At 27.9% G+C, this 12,909-nt stretch overlaps 1 pseudogene; it reads right to left on the bottom strand.

Annotated features, from left to right (window-relative positions):
* Positions 1-280: 280 nt before the first annotated feature.
* LOC107930846 (aldehyde dehydrogenase family 2 member C4-like) lies at positions 281-7,283 on the bottom strand (annotated as a pseudogene).
* Positions 7,284-12,909: the final 5,626 nt, after the last annotated feature.

Raw genomic sequence — 12,909 nt, 5'->3', positions numbered from 1 at the left:
TCACCAAAACATTAAATCAATATCTGGGTCTTGAATTTGGTAATAATTCTTATATTGAATTTAATTTTTTTTTCTCTAAGTTAGTTCTTGGACTTGATAATTATTTCTATATTAGGACTTGATCCAGACAATTGTACCCATATTGAGGCTTGAATATTTTTTGTCCAAGTCAATACCTAAACTTGACAATTGTTTTCATATTGGGACCTGAACTTAGCAATTGTTCTCACATAAGACCATGAACTTTAGGGTTTTTAAGGAAATATCAATGGCTAACTTGGACCAAAAAAAGTTTAAGCCTCAATTTAGGAACGATTACAAAGTTCAGGGATTAACTTGGACAAAAAAAGTTAAAGGCTCAATGTGAAAACAAGTGCCAAGTTCAAGACTAACATGGACCCAAAACAATTTACACGCTAATATGAGAATAGTTGCCAAGTTTAAGCCCCAAAAGTGATTTAACCAAACACTAAACATAGGAGATTTTCAAAATATAACACATGCGGTTGTTCTTGCATAGAGATATTTTATTTATTTAGATTTTTATGCTCTTAAAATAGAATTCTCGGGTAATAATTAGGGACTTGTACACTTAGTGCCATGGTGAGTCAAGAATAGGAGTTACAACAGACTTGGTTTGCAGATACTCGTTAAGTGAATCCATGCCATTTTCTCTTCCAAACCCACTCATCTTGTACCCACCATATGGACAACCTACATCTAGCAAAAGGTAACAATTGATCCACACGACCCCGGCACGAACCGATCTCGACACCGTGTTTGCCACATTCAAGTCCTTCGTTATAACCCCGGCTGCTAGGCCGTAAGTCGTGTCGTTTGCCCTCTTAATTGCCTCTTCCATGGTCCTTACAAAAAGAAAAACAAAACACAATGATTATCTTAAAACTAGTTCGTCAACGGAATGATATAATTAGAAAATATAGACTAAATCTATAGTTGTATGCATAGTATAGGATTAGTAATTGAATTTAACCAAACATATTTAATTACTACTGTTTGGAACTAGTAATCCTCGGTAAAAGATAACTATTAAATTCATTAAGTTATGCTATTTCCAAAATTTAATGCGACAAACATATAATATTATCATATGTGTAAAGTCATACCAGCTTATTATTTCCACATATTACTCACTTAAAATCTAGTCAATGGATTAACGGCTATTAGTTGCATCAAGATTGAAATTTCATAATTTGAAAAGTGTAAGGACCTAGAATGATCAATTGGAGAATATGAATTAAACATATGACTATATGCATAATACAAAACTAGTAATTCAATTTAACCAAATGTATTTAACTGCTACCATTTGGGTAAGAACTAAAATTCCAAAAATTGAAAAGTGCAGGAACTAAAATTGACCAACTTGAAAAAAAATGGACTAAAATTGATCAAATTAAAGCAGAAGGACTAAATCCATAATTTTTACAAAGTAAAGAGACTAATAGTATAATTTAACCAAATTTTTATAAGAACTACTTACTTGAACTTCATCAATGACATAACTGGCCCAAAAATTTCTTCTTTTGCTATGATCATATCTTCCTGTTAGACAAAAAGGTCCCCATAGATTAAGAAACATATAAAAAACATCATAGTTTTAAAAGGTTGTTCAAACAATATATTTGTTACCTTAACATCAGCAAATATGGTAGGCTGTATGTAATATCCCTTTTGGCCAATGCTGTTACCCCCTGTTAGTAAAGTGGCTCCTTCTCTTTTGCCATGCTCGATGTATGATAGTATTTTCTCGAATTGATTTTTATTGGTCTACACCATTCGTCAAAATAAAAAAAAAAATTGCATTTATTCATATAGGCCCTCAATTATACATGGAGTCGATTCAAGTTTAAACCGGATCCAAATAAATTAATATAAACGAGTTTAAAATATAGATGTCGGTTTATAACCAAATCCAACTTACATTTTCATTTTAACACCCATATTTGATCTGGCATGTCTAAATTAAATTATATTTTTAACCCTTAATTGAAGCAGTAGTTAAAGCTTTTATTTGTGATATACATTCAAATCCTATCATACTCTATACACTTTTATAGATTTTTTGGAATTAGTTCGTTTGCTTTTAATTTTAATTTTGGGAATTTAATTCTTTAATGAAAATCAATTAATAGCATTATCATGGACTTTAATTTTTATATTACACAAGTAAAAAATTACATTCTTAAAAATAATGAGCAAACTAAATTTTAAAAATTTAAATAGTACAAAGACCGAAAATATCTAAATAAAAATAGTTTATTTCATATTTATGAAGCATAATTACTAAACCCAATTTTTCCCCTCTGTTTTTTTTTCTGTATTTGGATAATGACTATTGATTAGCTTTAAGCTACATAAATATATTTAACTACTATACATAAAGTATAAATACTAAATATATTACTATTAGGGTCGGGCTGACTTAGATTTGATAATTTCTATTTAAAGTTCGATTTGTTTAGAAAACAAAATTTACTTTTTATTTAAATTGATTTTTCAAATTTAATGTTTTTATCAAAATCTTTCAAATTTTAAACAAATAACTCGAATTCTAAGTAGCGTTCAATATAATATGAATTGTGTTTGAAACATATAAATTACACTTACTTGAGGTCCTTGATTAACTTGAGGATCAAAAGGGTCTCCAACAACCCATGCATTTGCTTTCTCTATTAACTTGTTCACAATCTTATCATAAATACCTTCTTGAACATAAATACGAGAACTGGCCACACAGATTTCACCCTACAAAATTTAAATGTTAGGGTTCCAATTATAGATTTAAAGCTGCTATAAAAGTGAAAATGAACTGTGAAAGTACTATAGAGACCTCTGTATTAAGAGTCGAATTGTATTTTGCAACTCACTATTTAAAAAATAAATAAATTAGTTCGTATATAGTAGATTAAAGAGTAAATTAGCTCTTCTGTTAAAAATTTAATCCATTGCTATTGTTAAAAATTGGTCATTGTATATCAATATGATGTACATGTGGCACACCATGTGTCTCTATTGGTTTTTAATAACATAATTGGTTGAAATATTTAACAGAAATGATTAATTTGCTCATTAATCTAATATATAGGAACTAATTTACTTATTTTTTTAATAAAGGAAGCAAACTGCAACCCGACTTTTAATACAAAAGACTCTATAGTACTTTTATTGAAAATAACGTACTTAGCTGGTGAAGATGCCATTGAAAGCAAATTTTGCAGCCTCATCAACATCAGCATCATCAAATATTAACAATGGGGATTTGCCACCCAACTCTAATGAAACTGGCTTCAAATTGCTTGCTGCTGCAGCCATCATTATCTTACGCCCAACCTCAGTTGACCCTGTAAAGCTCACCTGAAAGACCCATCAAGGAAACCTCATTTCTTCATCAATGTGATTTTTTTTTATCTTATATATAAACATGACTAAAAACTCATATTTTAAATTCATCTCAAACTTTAAAACATTATAATAGAATCACTAAAGTATCAATATCAAATCAAACAAATTCTACTAACTTAGCTGTCAGCTTGAGTGTTAAATGACTACTTAAATTTAATGCAAAGTACATTTAAATATGTGTATACCTACCAAGGGTGAAGCTAAGAATTCTATTCAGAGTTCAAGATCGAATTATAAAATTTCGGGATTAAAGTTAAATATTTTATTTTTAATTTATTTAAATTAAATTATTAATTTTTGAGGAAAAAATACTTTTTTTATTTAATCAAAGACTAGAAAGTGTTGAATTGAATGTTTTAATTTTTTGGAGGGGCTAAAAAGCAATACTCCCATTTAGCCAGGTGGCCGAGGCCCACCTGCTCGCTAGCTACAACCCTAGTACTTACCTCATTGACAACTTGAATTTTACATAAAAAAAAATAGTCTTCATAAAATTTATTTGTTTTTTAACATTACAAGTATTAAAGTTGTTCGTGTAATTAGTAAATTTTTTTAAGAAAAAATTGATCCACATGAGTTAAGTATGCTTCAAGTTAGATTCGAACTCCTGTTTAATGCTCAAAACAACACTAAACTAACTAAAGAAACACTAAACTAACTAAAGAACCTGATTGATAAAATATTGATACTTTAAAAGCTCAAACGTTTTAAACTTTAAAACCAATTAAAAACCTGCACCATAGTTTAGGGACGTAAGGTACAAATTAACCTTAAATATAAATACATATGAAAACATATATCTTACTTTATCAATGTCCATATGAGAGCTAATGGCAGCACCAGCAGTCTCTCCAAATCCATTCACAACATTGAGCACTCCATCAGGGATGCCAGCCTGAGAAATTTCAACCCAAACAAGAATCAAATAAACATCCATTTTAAGATTGGTTTGTTCTATACGTCAGATTGCAATTTACGTTTTCTATTCAAAAAATAAATAAATTAATCTCTATATATTAAATCAAAGAGAAAAAATGAGTAAATAAGTCAAATTACATTTTGATCTAACTTTTAGCTTTTAACATCATATTAAAAACTTGTTTTAATTTAGTCCAAACTTTTAATTACCAGCTTAGCAAGATGAGCATAATAAAGAGCTGAAAGAGGGGTTTGTTCAGCTGGTTTGATCACCATGGTGCAGCCAGCAGCTAATGCAGGTGCAGCCTTGATGAAGAACATGGAGGTGGGGAAATTCCATGGAAGTATAGCTCCAACGACGCCAATGGGTTCCCTGAGAGTGTAACCTTGTAGTCCTTTGCTTAATTTCAACACGGTTCCATAGATTTTATCGGCTGCACCTGCATAGTAACGCAGTGTCATTGCAGCGCCTGGGACCTCCATGAACTTGCAAAGAGAGAACAGCTTGCCACCATTAATGGCTTCCAATGTAGCTAGTTCTTCTATGTTTTGTTCGATCAAGTCTGCAAACTTCATTAGGATCCTTCCTCGTTCCTAAAAAGTCAATTTAATTCAACAGAATATACTAATTAAGTGATGAATTTGATAGGGTGTTTTGAATTTTTCGAATAGTTACTGATAAGGAGTAAAAAAAAAAACTATAATAGTATTATGGAGGCCGTGTATTAAGAGACTGGATTGCATATTGCTTCTTTCTACTAAATAAATAACAAATTAGGCTTTATATAGTAGATCAAAAGAAAAGAAGTAAATTGACCTATTCGTTAAAAATTCAATCCATTTCCACTGTTAAGTGATAATGTAACAAGTGGAGCAAATAGGCAATGACATGTGGCATGCCACATTATCACTTAACGGTAGAAATAGATGAAATTTTTAACAAAATAATTAATTTACTCTTTAATTCAACATACAAAGGTTAATTTATCTATTTTTTAATAAAAGGAATAAAATGCAATTTAAAATTTTAATTCACAGTCCTCCATAATACTTTTATCTAAAAATTTGGTTTTGAAGTGCCGGATTAAATTATAAAATTTTGGATGCCAAAAATTTTTTATTACCATTATTTATAATTTTATAATTTTCCAAGAGACTTTAGTAGTATTTTTACCATCTAGAGGGCTAAGGCTTACCCCTTGTGTTTGCCCTTATTTGTTATAATTTGATTCTGTTTAGTTGTTGGCTTTTCATACTAGCTTTGAATTCCAATCTTTTAGACTTTTATGTTGAGAAAATGACTTCGTTGTATCCCTTTTGAATTTTTTTTTTGAAAAATAATTCTTATATAGTGCTTTTAAATTAATTTTATTATTATAAGCATAAAATAATTATTTTTATATTATAAAATAAATAATAAAATTTAATAAAGGTAATTACGATTTTTTAACTTTTCAACAAAAAATAATCCAAACATCACCGAATCGAATCAATTTTGGATTTCCCTTTTCTTTTTTTTAAGATAATAACAAAGGAACATTTTGTGACCCACTTTACCAATTTAAAAAGAAAAACATTAATTATTAGTACGTGTAATATATTTTTTTCATTGATAGGTACGATGTGTAATAATAAAATCAATCCTTGAAATTATTGGGTAACCAACAGACAAAAAGGAAATATCAATAGCAGGCCGCCTGTTTTGTGTATATTATCTAAAAGTTAGTGGGTTAGTTGGTAAAATCACCATCAACGTTCTTATATTAAAAGAATATCAGTTATGCCAATTTTTAATAATATAAATGAATAATTTTTTAACGAAAAAGAACCAATTTGCTCTTTGATTTAATGTGTATGGACTAATCTGTTCATTTTTAGAGTAAAGGGAGCAAAATAGAATCTAACCCCTAATATAGGGACCTCCATGATACTTTTACTTAAATTAATTTGATTTTAAAGCAGGTGAATTTAGGTCAAGGTAATTTCGATTTATAATTTTTTATGTAGTTTTGGGTTCAAATTGTTTTTGTCATATGAATTTATTAGATAAGAGTGAAAACATAGATTTTTTCTAAATATCATAATTAAATTATATATTTTTATTATAATTAAAATATAATTTTATTATTTTAATAGTTTATATTTTTCTTAAAAATTTTTAAAGAATTAAATTAAAATTTTATCATTTAAATTTCGACCATTTTAATTTGTTTCGAATAATATCAACGTAGTTAATGGCTTGTATACTTTTATATTATAAATCACTTTTTTCTTCTTCAACTATTTTTTATATTTTTAATGAAAATAAAACATGGAGGCTAAATGGAAAATTTTCCTTTTTAAGTCCCTTCAACAAAACAAAATATTCAATTTCAGTTTTTTTACCTCCAGTTAAATGAAAATAAATTGCATTTTCAGCCCTTTCGAGAAATCAATAATTTAACTTTTAAACCAATTTAACACTAAATTTTTAATTCTGACCCCAAAATTTTATAATTTTATCTCATTTCCGCTATGCAACAGAAGAGTTGAAAGTAGAAAGGAAGTAAACAAGAAATACATACAGAACCTGATAAGCGAGGCCAAGGGCCATTATCAAAAGCAAAACGTGCAGCCTTCACAGCCAAATCAACATCGTCTTTATCCCCTTCCGAAACCCGAGTTATGGCCTCCCCGGTTCTCGGGTCGATTGCCTCGAACGTTTTCCCTGTAACACAAGATCGTAAACTTTTAAAAGGGACCTAAAATGAAATTTCCTCATCGTATTAACTTACAACTTTTTCCCCGGTTTTTGCTTACCGGAAACGGAGTCAACGAAGTTGCCGTCTATAAAGAGCTTGGTGAATTTTATTGGTGGAATATTGACAAAAGATTCAGAGCTTTGAGAGCTTCCATTCCAATGATCTGCCATTTTCAAGTTTCTCTGTGTTTATTTTTCTCATCAGTATTTGTCTTTGGTTCACCATGTATATAAAGAGAAAGATGCCACGAGGAGAAACTTTTTAAATCATAAATTTGATTATAATTTTTTTAAGCCTAAAAATAAAGTAGACTCAAACGGCATGTATTCAAAATTTAATATCCGTATTTGCTCTAAATTTAAGTATTAATGAAAAAAACGAATCAAATATGTATCACCGATAAAATTTATTTGAATCGGATTAAATTAAGTAAACTCAATTGATGGGTAAAAAATTAAAGGGTAACACATATTCTATACCATATGTCATAATAAGAGCACTGAATAATGGCACTGACTTTAGATTAGTCCAAAAAATGACTAATAGCACTGAATTTAGATTAGTCCAGAGTCGACCAAATAAGAGCAGTAATAACCTCCTTACAATATGATTCAATAACAACATTGTCAAACGGTTTAGAATGAAGCCAGGTAAGCACCTCAATCGAAAACTAATAATATATAATAAAACGGATTATTATATAAAAAAATTTATAAAATAATTCAATAATTAATTGAGTCATTGATCATAAACAACATTCATTGAACCGTTAATTAAATATAAGCAATCAATTAAGTTCTTGAAAATTCAATTTCCGTGTAAGCCCTTAACAATCATTAACTTTATCACATGGCACGCTAGGGTTGCGCTACATGGCGAAATTTCTTTTTAATTTGTTTAAAAAATCATTATAAATTCTAAAAATATAAATAAAAAAGTAGAACTTCCAAATTTTAAAAATAGTAATTTTAAAAAGGATAAAAATAATAAAAAATTATTAAAAATAAAAACTTAAAATTTTTAAAGGTTATTACAAAAATAGAATTTAAAAAATATAAAATAAAAAATGGAAAAAGATTATAAAATTTATTAAAATAATACAAAATTGAAAAAATATATATTAAAAATCACAAAAGTATTAAAAAATAAAAGAATTGAAAAAAAATTAAAAATATATAAAATTATGAAAAAGAGTTTGCATAGGTAGCTAATATGTCACATAAAGATTTGATCATCAAGAAAAAGAACTAGAATTGGGTTAAGGTCGAAGAGGAGATGTTCAGGTTCTTCAGTGACGATACCATGTTCCACACGACATTTATGCTTATATTAGTGATAACTACAAGTTAATCAATCTCAAAGATGGATCCATAAGAAATATAATTTATTATATTTTCATGATTTTTTCTTGCAAAAAATATAAATTTTTGTATTTTTATAATTTTGAAAAATTATAAAGAAATTAGGTGCAATTTTTTTATATAATTTTTTAAAATTATATATTTTTCCATTTTTATTAATTTTCTATTATTTTTAATAACTTTTGAAAATATTTTACAATTTTATAATTTTTGAAAATTTAATTTTTAAATTTCAAAAATCTAAATTTTTTGTTTTTTTATTTTTTCAATTTTTATAATTTTATATTTTTGAAATTCAATTTTATAAAATTTTTCAAAATTTAAATTTATTTTATAATTTTTATTAATTTTTTTAAACAACTTAAAGAGAAATTAACAAATTTCACCATGTAGCATAACCCTAGCATGCCACATCGTAAAATTAATAAACATCAATGACTTACGCGAAAATTGATTTTTCGAGAGCTCCATTGATTGCTTATATTCGATTAAGAACTTAATTAAGTGTTGTTTTCGATTGAGACTCTCTAACTTATTATTAAATTATTTTACAGATTTTTTTATATAAAAAGTGTAAAAAAATCTCATTAAATTAGGTCTTACCCTTTGAATTATACCAGCTCCTATTCACCTCTAAATAATATGTACATATTCAAACTAGACCTGACCATGGGTCGGGCTACTCAGCCTTGCCCAAAGATCCACCCGAAATGTGAGAAGATTTGGGCAAAAATATATACCAGAAAAATGGGCTTAGACAAAAAAATAAAGCTCGTTTAAAAAATGTGTCAGGCCTCAGATAAGGCATTTTTGGCCTGAGCCCGGCCCGGCCCAAATTCACTAAAGAACAAAAAAAATCTGTTCTTTTTTTTTATTTTTAAATGTTATTTTCTTGTTGTTTTCTCATTATTTTGCTACAATTTTATTATTATGTTGCAACTATTTTGTTGTTATTGTTTGGATATTATATAAAACTTATTTTATTGTTAATTTTGTTATTATTTTAAAGGCATTTATTGATTTTGTTATTATTTTAGAGGCATTTACTTATTAAATTGCATTTACCTTAGTGTTATTTAAGTCTACATAATTTTTTAAAATTTATTTTTAATTTGTTGGGAAATATTTATTTTGATGTTTTTAGTATTTATGATGTATTATATATATTTAAAAATTATATAAAAATAATATAAGAATAATAATGCGGGCCGAGTCAGACTCGAGTTTTAGCATTTTTATCCGGGTCGGGCTTGTGCAAAATTTTAGGCCCATTTTTTAGCCCGGGCCGAATAAAACGGGCCTAAATTTTTAGTTGATCCCGACTCGGCTCGGCCAATGAGCACGTCTAATAGTAAGTTTACTTAACTTTAAAAAATTATAAAATGGTTATTGAATTATTAAAAAAAATTTATTTAAATCACTAAAGTATCAAATTTTTTTATTTAAGTCACTTGGCTACTATTTTTTTTTTAAGTTCGGCTAGCAAACTCCAAACAATGATTCAACGATCAGTATGGTGAATCCGTATCCATATCCATTGATGAGTAGAAGAATATACCTTAAATCCAATTCAATTTGACAGTCTGTGTCAGAGATCGAATAAGAAAACTATTTAAATTTTGGTTCGCAGATTTGTAATATTCAAAGTTGCTTCATAAAAAACAATTGAACTGTAGAAGAGAAAGGGAAGGAGAGCTTTCGATTAGTGTAACCGGTACAAATAGAGAAGACCATACAATAACAATTTTAACAGTCTAATAACTTACATAAAAACTTTTAAATAGTTCTATGATTATTTTGTAACTTTTTTTTAAAATTAAGTGGTCAAAATGCAAACATACAGACCTTGAGTGTAATTTACCCTTTTTCTTTTTGTGGGGTGACACTGGAACAGTGAAATTCAGACAAAAACACAATCTTTTAAAACCGAAATTAAAATGTAATAATATTTTATTACACGACTTTGTGAATACCTACAACATATCATTAAAGCTGTGATTCTTGGTTTTTTTCTTTGTTTTGGTCTGTGCTTGTTTTATATTCGGTATGAAATCATTAGTTCTTATTTTTATATTAAAATATAATATAATAATTTAAAATTTTTAAATTTCAAATCTTTCCTTTCACTCGCAAGTTAAGATATTCTAGGAAATGTCCGTCTGCTTCTTTGTTTTATGATATAATTATTTTTTAATAAATTTGATAATTAAGTATATTTTGGTACATATATTTTTGCATTCCGTCAAGATTTGATTACGTGATTAGCATTCTTAGAATAGGACTAGATTGGTTGGTTGGAGCGGTTGGACTGACAATTGATCGATATACTGGTTTGAACAAAGGGGTTGAATGATTGAATCAGAAACTACTCAAAATCGGTAAAAACCAAAAAGTGAGACAAAAACTAATAGTTGAACAGAGTTATTAATTTTTTTAAAAGAAATTTATGATTTTTTTAATTATTTATTTAATTATTGTTGTTCTAGCAGTTGAACTTATCAAATCAATTGATTCGAGAATCAGTGGTTTGATCAGCTCAACCATCGATTCGGTTATTAGAACATCGTATGTGACAATCTAAAATTGTACCACGTTATCACCTGCAAATTTATATAATTTTTTAAAGCTCTTAAGCGATGATGTGACATAATCTTAGAGTGTCATGTCATCAAACTTTTATATTTTTCAAAGTTTCGAGACCATTATGAATTTAGTTGCCAAGTTAAAGCACCAAAGTGGATTAAAAAATTACAAGTACAAAATGAATTATGTTATCCCGTTTAACATTGGTTGGGTTAGGTGATAAGAATTACAAATTTTTAAGAAAGCTAAAGAATAATTTTATCATTATATAAACTTATTCTTTTCTTTTTTTAAAGGATTTAAATTAAAATCTTATCATCTATAATAACTTATATTTTCAAAAAAATTAAAGAGATTAAAATAACATTTTATCATTTTGAGAGAAGAGGATAATGCCCTTCTTACTTCCTTTTAGCTAGTTCTTGATCTCTAGTTCGAGTCTTGTGAATAGAAAAATTGTATAGGTAAGCTTACTCCTCCATTTAGAATTATGAACTAATTCAACTCTGAAGTGATTATCAGGCATAGAAGAATTTTAGGGGGAAAATAGTATAGCTATCATTATGCTCTTAGTCTCCATATAAGTCTATGCCTCACCGATTGCTATCTAATTTTATGTCTCTAGTCAAAGCGATTGGATCACCATTTTCTAATTTAATTAATTCAACTTTTGCTGTCTGATTTTATGCCTCTAGTCAAAGCGATAGGATATTTATTTTTCAATTCAATTAATTCTAACTTAATTTTATGCCTCACCATTTGTTAGTTTAATTTTATGTCTTTAGTCAAAGCGAAAAGATCTTCGTCTTTCAATTCAATTAATTCAACAGTTGTTTGCTACCTAATTCTATGTGTTGACACCATTTTTCGGATAAAAACGGGGTCGACTTGGGTTTTAAAAAAAATGAAACAGGAGTCGCCACCAATCTTTTTTTTATAAGGTGTGATTGGATCACCTCGAAAAGCGGTTGTTTTTAATAAACGGTTTGATTTTATTAAAACAACAAGTTTGGTCCGCGAAATTCAGAAAACGGGTTCGGGAGTCGGTTACGCACGAGGAAGGATTAGCACCCTCGATACGCCCAAAATTGGTACCTTAGTTGATTACTTAATGTCTTAATGTCGAAAATTGAAAAACTTAGAAGAATTTAAAAAATACGATCCTTGTATTAAAACGTTGAAAATTTTAGGAAAATGGGCATATTTCACATTATTCGAGAAAGAGGATCATATCCAGTAAGTTAGAATACAATGTCTCAAATTCCCAATACGTGAATGAATGCCAGAATTTTACTTATTTAAAAGATATTTTATTATCTCGGGTTTAGGAAAGGGATCGTGCCCAGTAAGTTAGGACACGATCTTTTCTTAATTCCCGAGATCGTTTCAAAACTTGAGTTTGAAAAGATTAGTGTATTTAGATTTATTGTGGAAATCGAAACCCAGTAAGTTAGGGTACGATCCTCTCGAATCTAAACACAAAATATCATTTTTTAAAACAAATTTTATTATCGAGTGAAATAAAAACATGAAGTCGTAGTAAAAATGTGAAAGCAAATTACATTGTTATACATGACAAAATCATAATGAATACAAAAGTGTAAAAATGATACGAGTAATAGCAACAATATAAAATAAATAAAAGTCAAGCCTACAATCATATAAAATAACAATGTATATAAACAAATAAATTAAACATTCGTTCAAAATAATAATGAAAATGAAATAAATAAATAGTGAATACAATTAAAATGTAAGGGGATATATATATATGTATATACGAAAAAAATAAAATATGTGTGTATTCATAAATTACGAAATATATATAAAGTATATTTTAAAATATAAAGAAGGAAAAATATGCATATATATATAAATAT

The sequence above is a fragment of the Gossypium hirsutum genome, chromosome A07 (assembly GCF_007990345.1).
Source record: "Gossypium hirsutum isolate 1008001.06 chromosome A07, Gossypium_hirsutum_v2.1, whole genome shotgun sequence".
NCBI classification, from domain to species: domain Eukaryota; kingdom Viridiplantae; phylum Streptophyta; class Magnoliopsida; order Malvales; family Malvaceae; genus Gossypium; species Gossypium hirsutum.
The sequence above is the reverse complement of the archived record's forward strand: the minus strand, read 5'-3'. Positions and strand labels throughout refer to the sequence as shown.